This window comes from Monomorium pharaonis, chromosome 4, assembly GCF_013373865.1.
Source record: "Monomorium pharaonis isolate MP-MQ-018 chromosome 4, ASM1337386v2, whole genome shotgun sequence".
In the NCBI taxonomy this organism is placed as follows: domain Eukaryota; kingdom Metazoa; phylum Arthropoda; class Insecta; order Hymenoptera; family Formicidae; genus Monomorium; species Monomorium pharaonis.
Genome location: NC_050470.1, coordinates 31508860 through 31523982, shown reverse-complemented (window position 1 = coordinate 31523982; position 15123 = coordinate 31508860). Strand labels below are relative to the sequence as shown.

General features: G+C 32.5%; 1 long non-coding RNA gene across 1 annotated transcript in view; it reads right to left on the bottom strand.

The window, feature by feature from the left end:
* Positions 1-1114: 1114 nt before the first annotated feature.
* LOC118645019 overlaps positions 1115-15123 on the bottom strand; it is a 72816-nt gene continuing 58807 nt past the window's right edge. Inside the window, exon 2 of the long non-coding RNA XR_004962794.1 lies at positions 1115-4326. This is a non-coding gene — a long non-coding RNA (uncharacterized LOC118645019). The remainder of the gene's footprint in view (positions 4327-15123) is intronic.

Below are 15123 nucleotides of genomic sequence, written 5' to 3'. Positions count from 1 at the left end.
AAAATAATTTTAAAAAAATTAAATGTAATTAATCTTGTGCTGTGCGGTTTTTCCCCAAAAACATGCCAATCTGTTCATGTTCATGTTCATGATCATTACATCCTCATGCAACTTTGTCAGTGCGATAGAAATTTAGATATATTTTTATTTTGTAATAAACTATATTACAAAATATTACGTAATAAGACAAACATAGTATCGTTTGCTCTTGTAAAAATATTTCTTGATAGTTTATGTTAATTTTACAATTAGATTGCAATAATATTTCAAGAGTAGTGCTTCAAAAATAATAATATCAGCTGTGTATCAGTTCAAGTTAAACTAAATTTTTCAACATTCACACACACATGTAACAAAAGTACATTTTAAAATTGTTAAAATTACGTTACATTCCTTGCGCTGACAAGAATAATTTTGTTCGTAAAACTGATAAATTGCACAACTTGAACGAAATAAATTAAGAAACAGATCAACAAGAAAATAAACTATATGTATTAAAGAGATAAAATTCTGTTATTCTTTCCAGCAGAATTATTCCGAGAGGTGAAAAGGCTAAGGTCAAAATGCATTTACATCGTCGGTCAATAACTCATCCAAGTTTATAATGCAGCTTGCTAAAAATTCAGGGCATTTTATTCTTCACGCTAAAAACTTTGCCATCAAACAATTGGGCATCAATATGGATACTATGATTTTAACGAAAATATGGGAAGTATAGGGGCGTAATGAAGTGCGTAGTTTTATATTCCTTTTTTGACGTAAAATCGACGCGGTGGGATTCACTCATTTTCATGTTCACGTGAGGTAAATTTTCGATACAATATTATCAAAAGTAGAATAACATTATGTAGGATCTATTATTTATATATGTATAGCTAGAGAAATAAAATATATTTTTAATTGTACAAAATATATCTTCATAGAAATTTCTCTTTAATGTTAAAATAATTCAAAATTACGAGAATTTATTTTTTCTATTTCTATCTTATAACTAAAGACTAAAATGAACTGATTATAAATAAAAAAAGTAAAATTAATTATTAATGAAATCATGCCATACACCAAAAATAGAGAACATTAAATGCGAAATCTCATTTCGTCTTTCCTTTTTTTCTTTCTCTTTCTATCTATCTCTCTAGATCCATTATTGCATCCCTATGTCTCGAAGCTTCCGACACACACTCGAAACAAATCATCCGTTTCCCTCTACTACAGAATTTACTTCCGCAATTGCACCGCGATCGTCGAGCTCGACGATGCCTGTTTCGTGGGTGCGATCGTGATCGATCTTTAGTCGTAGTTCCGTGGGGATGCACTAAGGATTTTCCAACATACCTCTTCGTAGTTCCTCTCGTAGAACGACCAGATCGTAGTCGATCGCAAGACTCGATACCTCTGTAACCGACCGATTGCGCTTTCTCGTGACGTGTACATAAGTCGCCGTCCGTTCTAAGAATCTCAAACATTCTGCTAAACGGGATTTCTATTATGGATCCGTCTCTCGATCTGTATGCGTTTTTTCGTACGTATGACATACTAGGTACATCTAATATTCTATCGCGATATATTCTTTTAACTTAGCGTGCGGATAAAAGATTGAAAATTAAAGCTTTTCAAATTTCAGATGATAATTTAGAATTTCGGATAGATGCATGAACCATGTACCCAGTACTTGCTGTCGAATGCAGGTAGAAATATCATTAGACGCGGAGAACCGCTCTTTTTCGCTGCAGAAAAAATTGTTACGTGCATTTACGGCAAATGCCTTGTGTTCGGCCGTCTTATCGCATTTGAGTTCCATTATGTCAAAATCGCGACCAAACGCGATCCAAATTATACGTGACATTTCGTTCTTGAGCTCGAAAATGTTGCCTCTATAACAATTTCATGTTTATAACAGAAATATTTTCGTATAATAATTATTTTTTAAAAGATATTCCGAAGGATTTTATTTAATCAAAGTGAATTTTCGACCGTAGCAAACATAACAAAGCAGTGTTAAAGTAATATATTCTATACGTGAAAATGTCACCCCGCAATAACCTCTTAATGACTTCATAAAATGCGGCAGGGTGCGCACATTCAAAGCATCTGCTATTAACTCTGATTCTCGCGCTCTTTAAGTGCCGTAACTACCGGGCGGATCAAAACCTTTTTGCGGACATTTTTCCCCTGCAGAAGCAATGGCTGTATTTAATTCGCCATTAAGTAGTAACAAAGAATGAAGAGAAACCGCGGGATAATAGTCTGAGGTTTGTGAGGTATGTCTGTATTTCCCGAGAATAACGACAACACGTGTGGCCCACTTTTCACCCTTGACAGCAAAGCGTCGTCGCAACTACTTGCCGAAGGGCAAGGGAATGTTCTTAGAGCGACATTACTTTTCAGGACGATACTGGCGACGATGTGCCTGTCGGTCGACCAGCACACCATCAACCTCATCCCACATGTTGCACACCCTTTCGCTGAGCGACGATGCAAGCAGAGTGCCTTTAACGAGAGAACCCCGCCCTTGTGACGTCACAGTAGAGGGCGCCCCTGTGTGCGTATTGCGTTCGCACGCAGACATCTAAGCTGATATATGTTTCCACATACACCTTGAGATATCCCTTTCACATCTTTCATCTTTCGTTATTTAATCGTTTCAGTCTTTCAAGACCTTCCCACTCGATACTCATTTCAGCTGCATCATTATTTTTCTTTACTCTGTTATTTACTGGGGTTAATTTTTCGAAAAAACTTTATTTAAACTTGAAATCTCCTGCCATCGTTTTGGCCAATTTTAAAGTCGAACGTTTCTTCGATTGATTTCTTTTGCAAACAATTACCAGAAATATATCTGGACTATTCTGTACATAGAACAAAATTCATTAAAATGTAAAAACTATGTGATTGATTCGTTCCCCGTTGGATAAGTGAAGAGAGTATATATCTTGCTGCAAATATTGATTCGATATTCATTCCCAATGTAATCTCTTTTTTGCCGTGGCATTGCCCTTGTTTAACGTGACTATCTTTCACCGTTTCCACGCCAGTCGTGACATCATGATCTTTTCAGTGCAGTTCTTCCAATTTTCCAACCGAGAACGCGCAAGGATTCGATTGTCTTGCTTTGATCGTTGTTTTACGCTTTAATATCCATTTATTCGCATCAATTACGCTGTTCTCTACCGTGATACTGTTTATCTTTTCATCCTATTTGGATTCACTTCCTGATCCCGAATGCTTCTTCTCTGTCAACTCGCTCACACACAATTATGCTATTTATTTGTCTCATTTTCGTCGATATGAAAACGTTCTTTCCCTCCCTCCCTCTCTCTCTCTCTCTCTCTCTCTTTTTCTCCATTTCAGTTACGTTTAGCCTCTTGCTCATTTACTAAAAATAATTTTTCCTTATGTCGGTTAATTTGAATCGTTTTCAATTTTCGCTCTCTTGCACACACATAAGCTCTGATAAACCTTCGCGAAAAGCGTATTACGGATATTTATTTCTCTTCAGTTTTAATATTCCGCCCATAAATCGCTCCGCTTCTTTTAGCCGTCTCACATTATCCGCACCTCAACTTCGTTCGAAACGTTTTGTTTTTCTCTTTGGACTACGTCCTTGTCGAATTTTCGAGGATGCAAGCGCGCCGGGGCTATAAATTTGCCCTCATCCTTTTCTCTCTCTCTCTCTCTCTCTCTCTCTCTCTCTCTCTTTCGCTCTCTTTCAGGCTCTCCCTCTCTCAGTTTCTTTCTCTGTCTCTCATTTATCCGCACCGCTACATTCTTTGTCGATCGTTATGTTCCTATCCATTGCTGTCCCTTGATTCTCCTCGTCCTTAACCCTTACAACTCCGTTATTTGAAGCTCTTTTTCTCTTTCTCTTCTTCCTATCGTCCCAGAGGATCTTCGAGTACGTGATCACACTAACGCCATTTATTTGTCTTACTTTCTCTCCAGTGAGCCAACTCTCTGTACTCTCCGTATGGTAGACCACCCTTCGCCATCCGTTCGCCTCGTTTCAAAGTTTTCTTATACGTATATACATCACACTGTCCACTCGTCTTCCACCTTTCTCGCGTATGTATCTCTTTTCTCTCGCTCCTTTCAGCAAGCTTCTCTATTTTTCTTCTTCATTTTGTTGGAACATCTCGCTCTTTTTCCCGTGTCTCTCCTCGTCTTCTCGCGCACACCCTTTTTTTCTTCTCTTTCTTTCTCTTACAATTTTTGCGTACGTATGCGCCAATCCATGTGTGCGCGGCTGAACCGCGCAGGGACGGTCGAGATGGCAGAATCCGAGTAGGAACAGGGGTGTATCGACCTCTGCCAGATTCGCGATTCTTTCTGCGACAGAGAAAGCAAGAGTGCAAGTGAGAGAAATAAAGGAGCAAAAGTGAGAAAGAATGCGGGAAACGTGAGATAGGAAAGAGAAGATGAAAGACGGAGATAGATCGCAGTGGGTCGAAGTGTGACCGGGTGACTGTGGTAGGGATAGCAATGACGTCATGGATGTGCAAAAGAAAGGGTACAGGGCACAGCAAAGAGAAAGAGAGAGAGAGAGAGAGAGAGAGAGAGAGAGAGGAGGGGGGGGATAAAACAGAACTTCGCCGACTAGGCTGGCACACACATCGTCATAGCATGCAGAAAGTACATTCGATGTTTGCAAGTGTGCTCGTCCGCCCGGCACCACGATTCTCGATCGAGCATCGATTTTACATCATCGTTGCGCACGCTGTGACGCACGATGCCGAAATACGAAGATATCGAATTTGTCGAGGAACATATATCGGCCTCCTGGGAAATTGTTGAACGTCCGTGGTAGTACGTTTATCATTTAGTCGCACAAATTTATAAGATATAACTGTGCCTCGACGATTTATGATTATGTTCTTGTAATTCGATTTCAACTATAAAATGCAGTTTTCAATTAACGTAATTGTGATGACGGAATTACATCAAATTAAAATGCTTAATAATATTTTATTATCAGATTTGTGTTTTCAAATTAATAATATCATGAAAATTAAACATGATGTCATAAATTATTTTCATGCAATATACCTTTGCAAATCACTTTATCACTTTATCAGTAAACTTATAAATTTTTAATAAACTTCGTAGATAAACTTACAAACATTCAGGATTACCTCGAAACTTCAAAAAATAATTAATAAAGATTCAACATTATTGTAGGGATTATATATCAAATTATATTATATGATAGGGATTATATAACGTAACATGTAAACGATGTTGATAATATAAAATAAATTTTTAAGTATTTCAATGGATGATATACATATATAAAACACACACACACACACACACACACACACACACACACACACACACACACACACACACACACACACACACACACACACACACACACACACACACACACACACACACACACACACACACACCCTCTCTCTCTCTCTCTCTCTCTCTCTCTCTCTATCTATCTATCTATCTTCCTCCTCCCTTTCTTTCTCTCTTTCTTACCAAAACTTAGAACTCAGTTATTATTATAATAACAAAATACAAATATCATTGTTATTATTTCTTCATTTATGCAATTAGTTTAAATGATTCATTGCAAGTGATGTGAAAGTCAATTTATAGTATAATTTTTAGGAAATATTTATTTTACTTATTTGATATGTAACCAGAAATATGTACAATATCTCTTCAAGAAAATATTTATATTATTTGTATAAGAGATACAAATTTTCATAAAATTATCATTTATATTGTGACAAACACACAGTTTGTATTATAAATAAGAGAATAAAATAATAAACTCTTACATTAAATATTGATATTAATGATAAACAATACAATGAATGCGACCTAAACATTTCTTTATAATTTATGAAACACATTTGTAAATTTTGTGTAAATCTTTCGGAATCCATTATAAAAGATGTATTTTCCTGATTGTGTTTTGTTGCATATGCATGGAAAGATATACAGTACGCGTGACAGAGGGGTGCTATTAACAGATATAGTAACAGTAACATTAGCAGTCCGTGAAACAGTGCGTGACTGTACGTAGCTATTTTGAGCTTCGCTCAGAAGCTACAGTTCAGCACAGCGGATGAAGTTCGATAGAACAACGCGTGGCAAACATCACGATGCATTATGTATGTAGCGATGTAACTGTTACGCTTCCTTAAAAACTCAACAATTAATCTTATAACGAGAGATTAAAACCACAAATTAATATTGTTATATCATTATTATAAAAATTATATATTTTTCATTATTGCGTTATAAATTTTATCTAATATTTTTTCTATTCTTTATTTCAATGTAAACTCTTTTATATCATATCACCATATATATATAAAAATTGTTGAAAAGTAAGAAAACGTTTATAACAAGTTATATATATATATTAACATAACTTTTTACATCGTGTTTTTATAAGAAATAAATTTTATTGTCAAAAATGAAATAGTATATTTAGACATAAAAATAATATTTATATATGTGATATATGTGATTACTTGTGAAATTCTTCTGTTAATTATTTCGACTTTTCGACCATTAGGGCCTTCACATACGAATTGACATAACTATAACAGTAAGATTTCGTACTGGACGTACTCGATTCAGCCGGTTACGGCAGATTACGATTACAGTCGACCAATCCAACGCGTCGAAACCTTATGTTATGGTTATGTCAATTCGTGTGTAAAGGCCCTTATGAGTACGTTTTTAAGAAAATATTTGAAGTCTTACAATTCTACAGCAATTAAAAAAAAACATGCAAATAAAATACTTTTATCGCAAATAAAATAATTATTTCAAAATAAATTCTTTAAAAAATTCAATAAAAATTTTTTTTTTATTAAGAAAGAATTCTTTTTATTAAATCCATGCAAGGAACAAGCGTCTTCAAAGCAAGATTAATACATCCTGGTGATTTCCTCTTAAATTCTTTCTTAGATAGAGCGTCCGATATACGCATGATCCATGGGGTCTCTTATAGCAATAGCCATATACTTTACATCAAAATAAAATGATTTATGAGCAAAGTATATTTATCTTTTCGCCTTCTATTTACTAGCCATAAAATATGGTGCTGCATTTAAGAATAGTTTAGAGATAGACTAGATATGAGCATAATACTTGCATAAACGTTTTTATTTTTATATATATTTAAATGCTTTTATATCCATTTATTGCATAATTTTGAATAATTTCAACAATTATTACAAATACAATCGTTCTTGAAACAAAATTCAATGAATTTCTTCTTTTCTGTCTCCCTTTTTGGTGCGTGATATATTTATTAAAGATATTCTCACGAAATCTATACTCGGTATCAAAGGGGAATCAATATGTATTCCAGCAAATTGCTTAAATTCATGCGATAGTACAACCTTTCACTGAACAATCCTAGTGATGAATACCATGCAATACCTGCATAGCTATGCTCCTGTAGGCATCATAAATTGTGATACATCGTGCACAGTGATACTGTGCTTGCGTGGTCAAGCGTGCTCCCAAATGACTATTCTCACGGGGAAATAACCACGATCAAAGTAATTTGATACGATTTAATAGTAACTCCTGTTACCATTAAATTTTGTTGTTTAAACGAATTATTGTCAAATCTAATAATGGAGTATCCTGATTCCTGATAGATCATCAATTGCGCAGAATTGATCGCGTTGCATCTGTATTATTCAATTTGTCTTTTAACTGCAATTCGGAATGTTATACATGTATAGCCTCAGTGCTTTATTACAAAGGTCTATTGTTTACAAATACACCCGTTTTTTTAAAGTAGAATAATTGTTTTTCATATTTTCAGAACGCATAAAAATAATTTGTAATAATAAAAGTAAATTAATATTTTAAATTAAAAATAGATTGACAATAGAAATTTAATTAAATATATATCTATAATAATATTTATAGGTACAAAAGATTTTGATGTATTTTTAAATTTCAAAAAATGTTTACATTAGTATTAAACAAATCGCTCTGTTTTTAATGTGATGCACAATATGTTCAAAATTTAAAGACATAAACGGAAGATAATTTCTACTTGATTCACATTAGATGCAAGTAATATCATATTACATACTGTTAATTGGGTTCTAACAAGGGAACGGTCGGAAGTGGCCCTCACTTATTTTAATGAGCTTTGGATATGTTGTAGAACATAAAGAAATATTAGACCCATATTTTTTTAGCTATGTATCTCAACGTTTAAGGGTTAAAATCACACTTTGGAAAATAATGCATGTTTTCATTTTTGAAGAATATCTTTAAAAATATAAGGGTTATAAAAAAATGTTCTATAAAAAAGTTTTATACTCTTTATGATGGTATACTTATATTAAAACAAAATAAATAAATTTTTTAATTTACTCTCACTTCTTTTTTTGCAAAATTTTTTAAATTTTGTAAGCACAAAAATTAAAGAGCATTAAAAACCGAATCCATTTATATATAATAATATATGGGTGCCACCATTCCCAATTATTATAGCAAAACAAGATGATAATCTTGAGCTATAAGCGCCGCGCTCGAAGTAGTGTTGCGTTATTTCTTTAGTCGCGTCACATTTAATAAGTGCTTCTTCTGCGTATACTTTTATATTAAAAACGGATTAATCTTAATTACATAATATCCAACGTGTTAAACGATATAAAGCATAAATGCATATATATATATAATAACAAAAGTAACATATATACGTATGTGTACGGTATTGCAAGAATTAAAATAGTCTTGTGATGCGTAATATTAGAATAAAGATTATTTTATCTCGGCAGGCACAATTATATTTAAAAATTATCATATCCGAGGTGGCGTTTGCACAAAGATTAATCAGTTTAATCAGTGTTAAAAATAGTACAAAGGAAAATAATTCTGACTAATGCATGCATATTAATATATATATACATATATACAATATAATATATAATATACAACATTGTACGCCGGGCCGTGTCACCCACTTTCCTCCGTCGTGCGCCCATGACAAAACATGTGCTTTGCACGTCGTTTTTGCGTGCATATCACATGAGATATTTATTATATTTATTATACATTTATGCGGATGTTTATATACATTTTGATCGGGCAAAATGACTATTCTTTCTTAATTAATAACTCGTTAACTATTGCGACAATTGCAAAATAGTAGAGGAATTTTCTACTCAGTTTGATCCATTCTACCTCCATGCAAGCGCTATGTTGAAAAATTTCAAACTCCCTGCATATATGCATTTATACTTTATATCGTGTAATACGTTGAGTATTATGTACTTAAGATTAATCCGTTTTTATGTTCTAATATAAAAATATACGCAGAAAAGACATTTATTAAATGTGATGCGACTAAAGAAAGAACGTAATACTACTTCTAGCGCAGCGCCTATAGCATGAGATTATCATCTCGTTTTGCCAATAATTAGGAATGGTGGAACCCATATATTATTATATACGAATAAATTCGGTTTTTAAAGCTCTAATTTTTGTCCTTACAAAATTTTCAAAATATTGCAAAAAACGGATAGAGTGGAGATAAATTAAAAAATTTAAATTTTTTGAAAAATATAAGTACACCATTATAAAGAATATAAAATACCATAAAACTTTTATATAGAATTTTTTTCATAACCTTTATATTTTCAAAGATATTCGAAAAAATGTGTTATTCCCGAGGGGTTGTTTCAACCCCTAAATGTCAAGATACGCAACTAAAAAAAATGAGTCTAATATTTTTTTATTTCTACAACATATCCAAAGCTCATTAAAATCGGTGAGGGATACTTCCAACCGTTCCCTTGTAAGTTAAGAAACAATAAATTGGTGATATTATCATCTAGGCATAGACCGCAGCAGTGTACGACAGGAAGGACAATGGCTCATCCACTATCCACAACACGTGACCAGATGGAATTTATAAGGTTGTAAATTATGTCCGTAACAGAACAGTAGTTGATATACTCCTAGTAACATGCACAACTGGACGCTGACATGAGTTGCTTCACAAACAATGCGCGTTGTAGTAAAATAAAAAATAATAATAGTACAATCTTATTTTCCCATAATTAAAATTTTGCAACACCAGAATTAGAATTTCCATGTTAAAAATTATTTTTAAATTCTATTCTAAAAAATGTAATTATATGATTTAAAAAAATACATATATAGACATACACAAAATATTTTATTAAAAAAATAAAAATCTAATAATTCTTAATAATAATTCTTATTGATCTTGTAATCTAATTAAAAGTTCAGTTATCAATGATGACTGATAATACATATGTTTTTTGTTAAATTTTTGCTAGAAAGAAAAAATTTTTGTTTAGTTATGTGATAAAAGTGGATTTCAAATTTAAAGTGTCTGTGTTCTCTGTTTAGCATATACATAATCACGAATATTGTCAACAGAGGTCTGTCCTTGCCACCAGTGCGACATGTTGTAACACCAGGTACGAATGCTCACGGATACGCTCTACCGGTCACAAATCGCTTCAGAGTATAAGCAGGAGTATATCTCAGGAAGTCATCTTCATTCCCTTCGGAGCATGAGAAATCATCACGAATGACAATTACAAATGAAACTCGCGAAACCAACGAATTTAACTTAAGTGCAGCCCATGGTTATAAATTGTCGAAAGTCTCGATTAATTTTTGGATTATGTAATGTAGGATAATGTTCCACTTATTTTAAAGAATTTATTTGATAACTTTATTTAATAAAATGCAATAAAATAAAAAATATATAAATTTTTAGAAAATAAAAATAGTAATTAAAATTCAATATATGCAAAATATATACGATACTACAAACAATTAAAATTGTAGATTGTAGAAAAAAATCGTAGACAGTATATAGCATAAATATAAATGTAAATATTTAATCAATTAATAAAAACTTCAATAAACATATTATACAAAAAACGGATAACAAAAAATGATACAGTGTATATTATATTGCATATATTTTATATTCAAAGAAAACAATTATAAATCTAAGTATTGTAAATTACAAAATTGTTGAAAATACATAATAGCATGACACAATCAAGGTATTATACTAGTAACGTGTCTCTTTCTATCTCTCTCTGTTACACATACATACATACATACACACACGCATGCACGCGCGCGCGCGCATACACACACTTTTTTTACACAGTATGCTTGAACTTTAAAGCGACGCGTATTACGATTACGCGTCGACATCTATATCAAAATGCGGAAGCAATAATTCTTCCTTCTTTTTGTTCTTTTATTCTTTGTAATTACGGCACTTTAATGATAAAAAAAGATAATATGCTACAATAATGTGATAACAATCATTATGTAATATGTAAATTTTAAGACAAGATAATTTATCAATAGTTTAGTTAGTTTAGTAAGCCAAAATTGGCAGTTTATGCCTGTAATTTAATATTTTAATTTTCTTCTTTTTGTAAATAGTAATAATGGTGTAGTAATTATAGTATTGACATAATTATATAATTTTATTATATAGTTACGTAGTTATATATCTTGATAGTGAACACATATACTGTTGTAGGTATTCAAATGTTTGTATCTATATTACAGTATATATATATTTTTTTTCAGTTGAATGAGTAAGTATATTATAATAGGGAAAAAAAAACGTTGAGCATGCGTTATAAATTGAAGAATGTCTATTCTCTAGCAGCGTTTTTTACTTTTTATAATTCATGGAACATCATATTTAGAATTGTAACAGCATAAAATCATGTAAACATTATAATGTGCATCATATAATTGTAACAATTTTGGTCTGCAAAATTATGAAATTTCCAATTATAACATATACGTTAAGCAACGTGCAATAGCAAATGTACACTTCGATACGTAACCCGTGAATTTGTGTCTCGATGAAAACCGAGACCTATTTTGCGTGGTCGATTGCTGACGTCATAGATGTAGTATGTATATGTAAGAACATATACTCGCTTATAACATGGTGGAACGATGAATGAGCAAACGTATGTACATTCAAATGAATGTTTTCATTTTCAAAGTTTTGCAAAATATTTCGTATCATGGTATAAGTACGATATAATATTGTTACGGATTTTCGCTAGAGGGGTCATGCGATCTGTTTGTAGTACACGGCAAAATTCAATAATTCAATACCATATCGAATGGTAAAAATAAAAATATATTTGTCGTTGCAATACTTTGAAACGAAACGATGCAATCAGTAGAAAATAGTAGCAAAGGGGTAAGTCCTTTTCCTACCATTATCATTGTGAAACAGCGTAATATGCAGCCGGTATATGCATGTAGCTTAACCTTATCGGATTTAACCACCTGTGCGTAATGGTACCTGCTGCAGGCAGCATTCGATTATCTATCTGCAAACTCCATGTATCTACAAGCGCAATTAATCATAAGCGCCAAATATAAAGCACGTGACGAATTGACGTCATGGGAATCTCCTAATGCTGAAACAAACAGTTGCAATCTCTCGCTGTCTCTGTTTTGGCAGGAGTTTGGGACACGCCGACGTCTCTTACTACCACTATTGCTACCTTTTACGCAATGGTCCAATTTCAAGTGCGGATATTTATGGAACATCTAGCTTACAATCATCCTCGATTGTAGCGCGGTAATTGTCAGGCAAGCATAATGGAATATTTACCAGGTACAATATAAAATCTGAATTTCCGGGGTTACAAAATCATTATGCGTAAAGGTATCGGCGCCTCTATTATGCAAGCAAACGTGAAGCAAACACAAAATAAGTCACGAGGTGGAAAGAGACGAGCGTTAACGCGAGACTCGAATTTAGTGCAATTATAGGATGTAACCTGAATGTAACACAATACAACTGTAACCCATAAACTCAATGTTACCTGCATATAAGTACGTATTTCGTCAATTCCTATATTGCATCTCAATGTACACATATAAAATTGAGAATAATTTATGTCATCCATTATTTCTATATAATTATATAGTAGAAACATCTCGATTAAGACAATTTATTACATTCTCTAATATGCTATGTACACACACACACACACACACACACACACACACACACACACACACACACACACACACACACACACACACACACACACACACAATCTTTTCAAGTTAATAATACATAAATTAATAACGACAGTTACCTATATCTGTGAACAGTCATTCAAATGTTCCGTTGAAATTGCAACGAATAGCATGTAAACTTTATCACGGAGCTAATATTCATTACGCAAGGATGATTCGCAACTTGCCAAATCCAATCTCCATAATTCTACAATTATATTATGGAAATATAACTTTCGCTGAAAGTAGATTACGTGATTGAGAGTCTGTTCGCGTTCACTACTTCGCTCATGAAATTTCGCGCGCTACTAAATGCGTACGTTAATTAAATAATCCGGTTATCCGTACTGAGCATTGTGTACATTGTTGCGACAACAGATTTTCCGTGTTGAATAAATCTTGTAAAATTCAGCATCAGCAGCATCAGTATGGATATCACAGAATTCCGGAGATGTGTCAATCATCTCCCAAATTGCGATGTCGAAAAGGAGAAACCGTAAATGAGAGACAAAGAACAACGAAATTTCGTGAATTTACAGGCACCAGTCGCTCCATTTCGCTCGCCAAGCGCTTCCTAACTCATATCAATCTCCATTACTATATAACTCGGCACAGTTGGGGTGTTGAGACGCGAATTACTTTCCACTTCAGAGAGAAAGAGAGAGAGAGAGAGAGAGAGAGAGAGAGAGAGAGAGAGAGAGAGAGAGAGAGAGAGAAACGCGCGTTTTAGGATTTCACGAACAATGATCTGCTATCCTTAAGGCGCGTTTGTGTGCCATTTACGATGCAAGCACTATGGATTTTTCAAATTTTTCTTTAGCCAAGATATAATTCTATATTTTTTATATTAATTTTTACATTATTCCCAAATGCTAAATCGTGCGATTAATAAAAAAGTCAACTTCTACAACTTTTAAAAACTTTATTTTTAAATATTTTTTTTAATCATTAAATTAATAATTAAAAAATTAACACAAACTGTCAAAAACTCTAATGTCTAATGTTAACTGTCAAAGATAAAATTATGTAATTACATACAACAAATGTTACTATTTCTTTATAGGAGATAAACTAAGAGATAATAATGAATCAATGAAGATTTAACAAGACTATGTAATTAAGTAGCTTGTGTACATATAAGTGATACAAATAAATGCAAAATGATATCACCTATTTGCAAAAGTAAACAAAGTCTGATACGAATCTGTAGACACTTGTATCTACTCATGTCACTCGTATATGTACAAAAGGTATATGATTGCGTACTCTTTATTTACACAATCTTTATTAATTTATCATGTTCTTGCTGCCTCTTTCTACCACTGATAACAAATTATCATTTAAAATCACGTGCTATGATTTACTCAAACGCATGACAAATTGACAAGTTCCTTTTGTCATTCGTTTGCGTGATTATCTTTCTCTCTCTCTCTCTCTCTCTCTCTCTCTCTCTCTCTCTCATATGTCTTGTTAATATTATTAATTAAAGCGTATATGGTAATAATCCATCACATAAAATTCCATTCCATTCAGTTAGTTAATTTTTTAATATGTCTGTTAAAACAAGTTCTCTAAAAAGAAAATTAAATCTTCTATGAAGAAGTAACTAATTTAATTTAATATTATTGTATGCTTTACATATCAAAAATAAATAAAATTAAATAAATAAATATTATTCAGTATTCATTTTAAGTAAAAATTTGTATAATAACTGATTAAAATAAATAAGAAAATTAATTTACTAATTTTCAAGTAATTTCTAATTAAAAATAAATACATTTCATCAAAATTTATATTAAAAATATAATACAATAAATACTGTAGAAAAATTGACAAAAAAACAATTTTAATCTCTAAAGCCAACTCTGAAAGATTATATGAATGCGCAGTCTACCTGAAGATGCGTTGGTCGATTTAGTAGCGCAAGAAATAAAATTCTGCAATTCACTTCAACAAGCTCGATAATGAGACAAAAAAGAATTGATAAGCAGTGACGTAGCGTGAGAATTGACTATTGACAATCAAAACTGTTTTAATCTCACAGTATTTATAGGTTTTTTATTT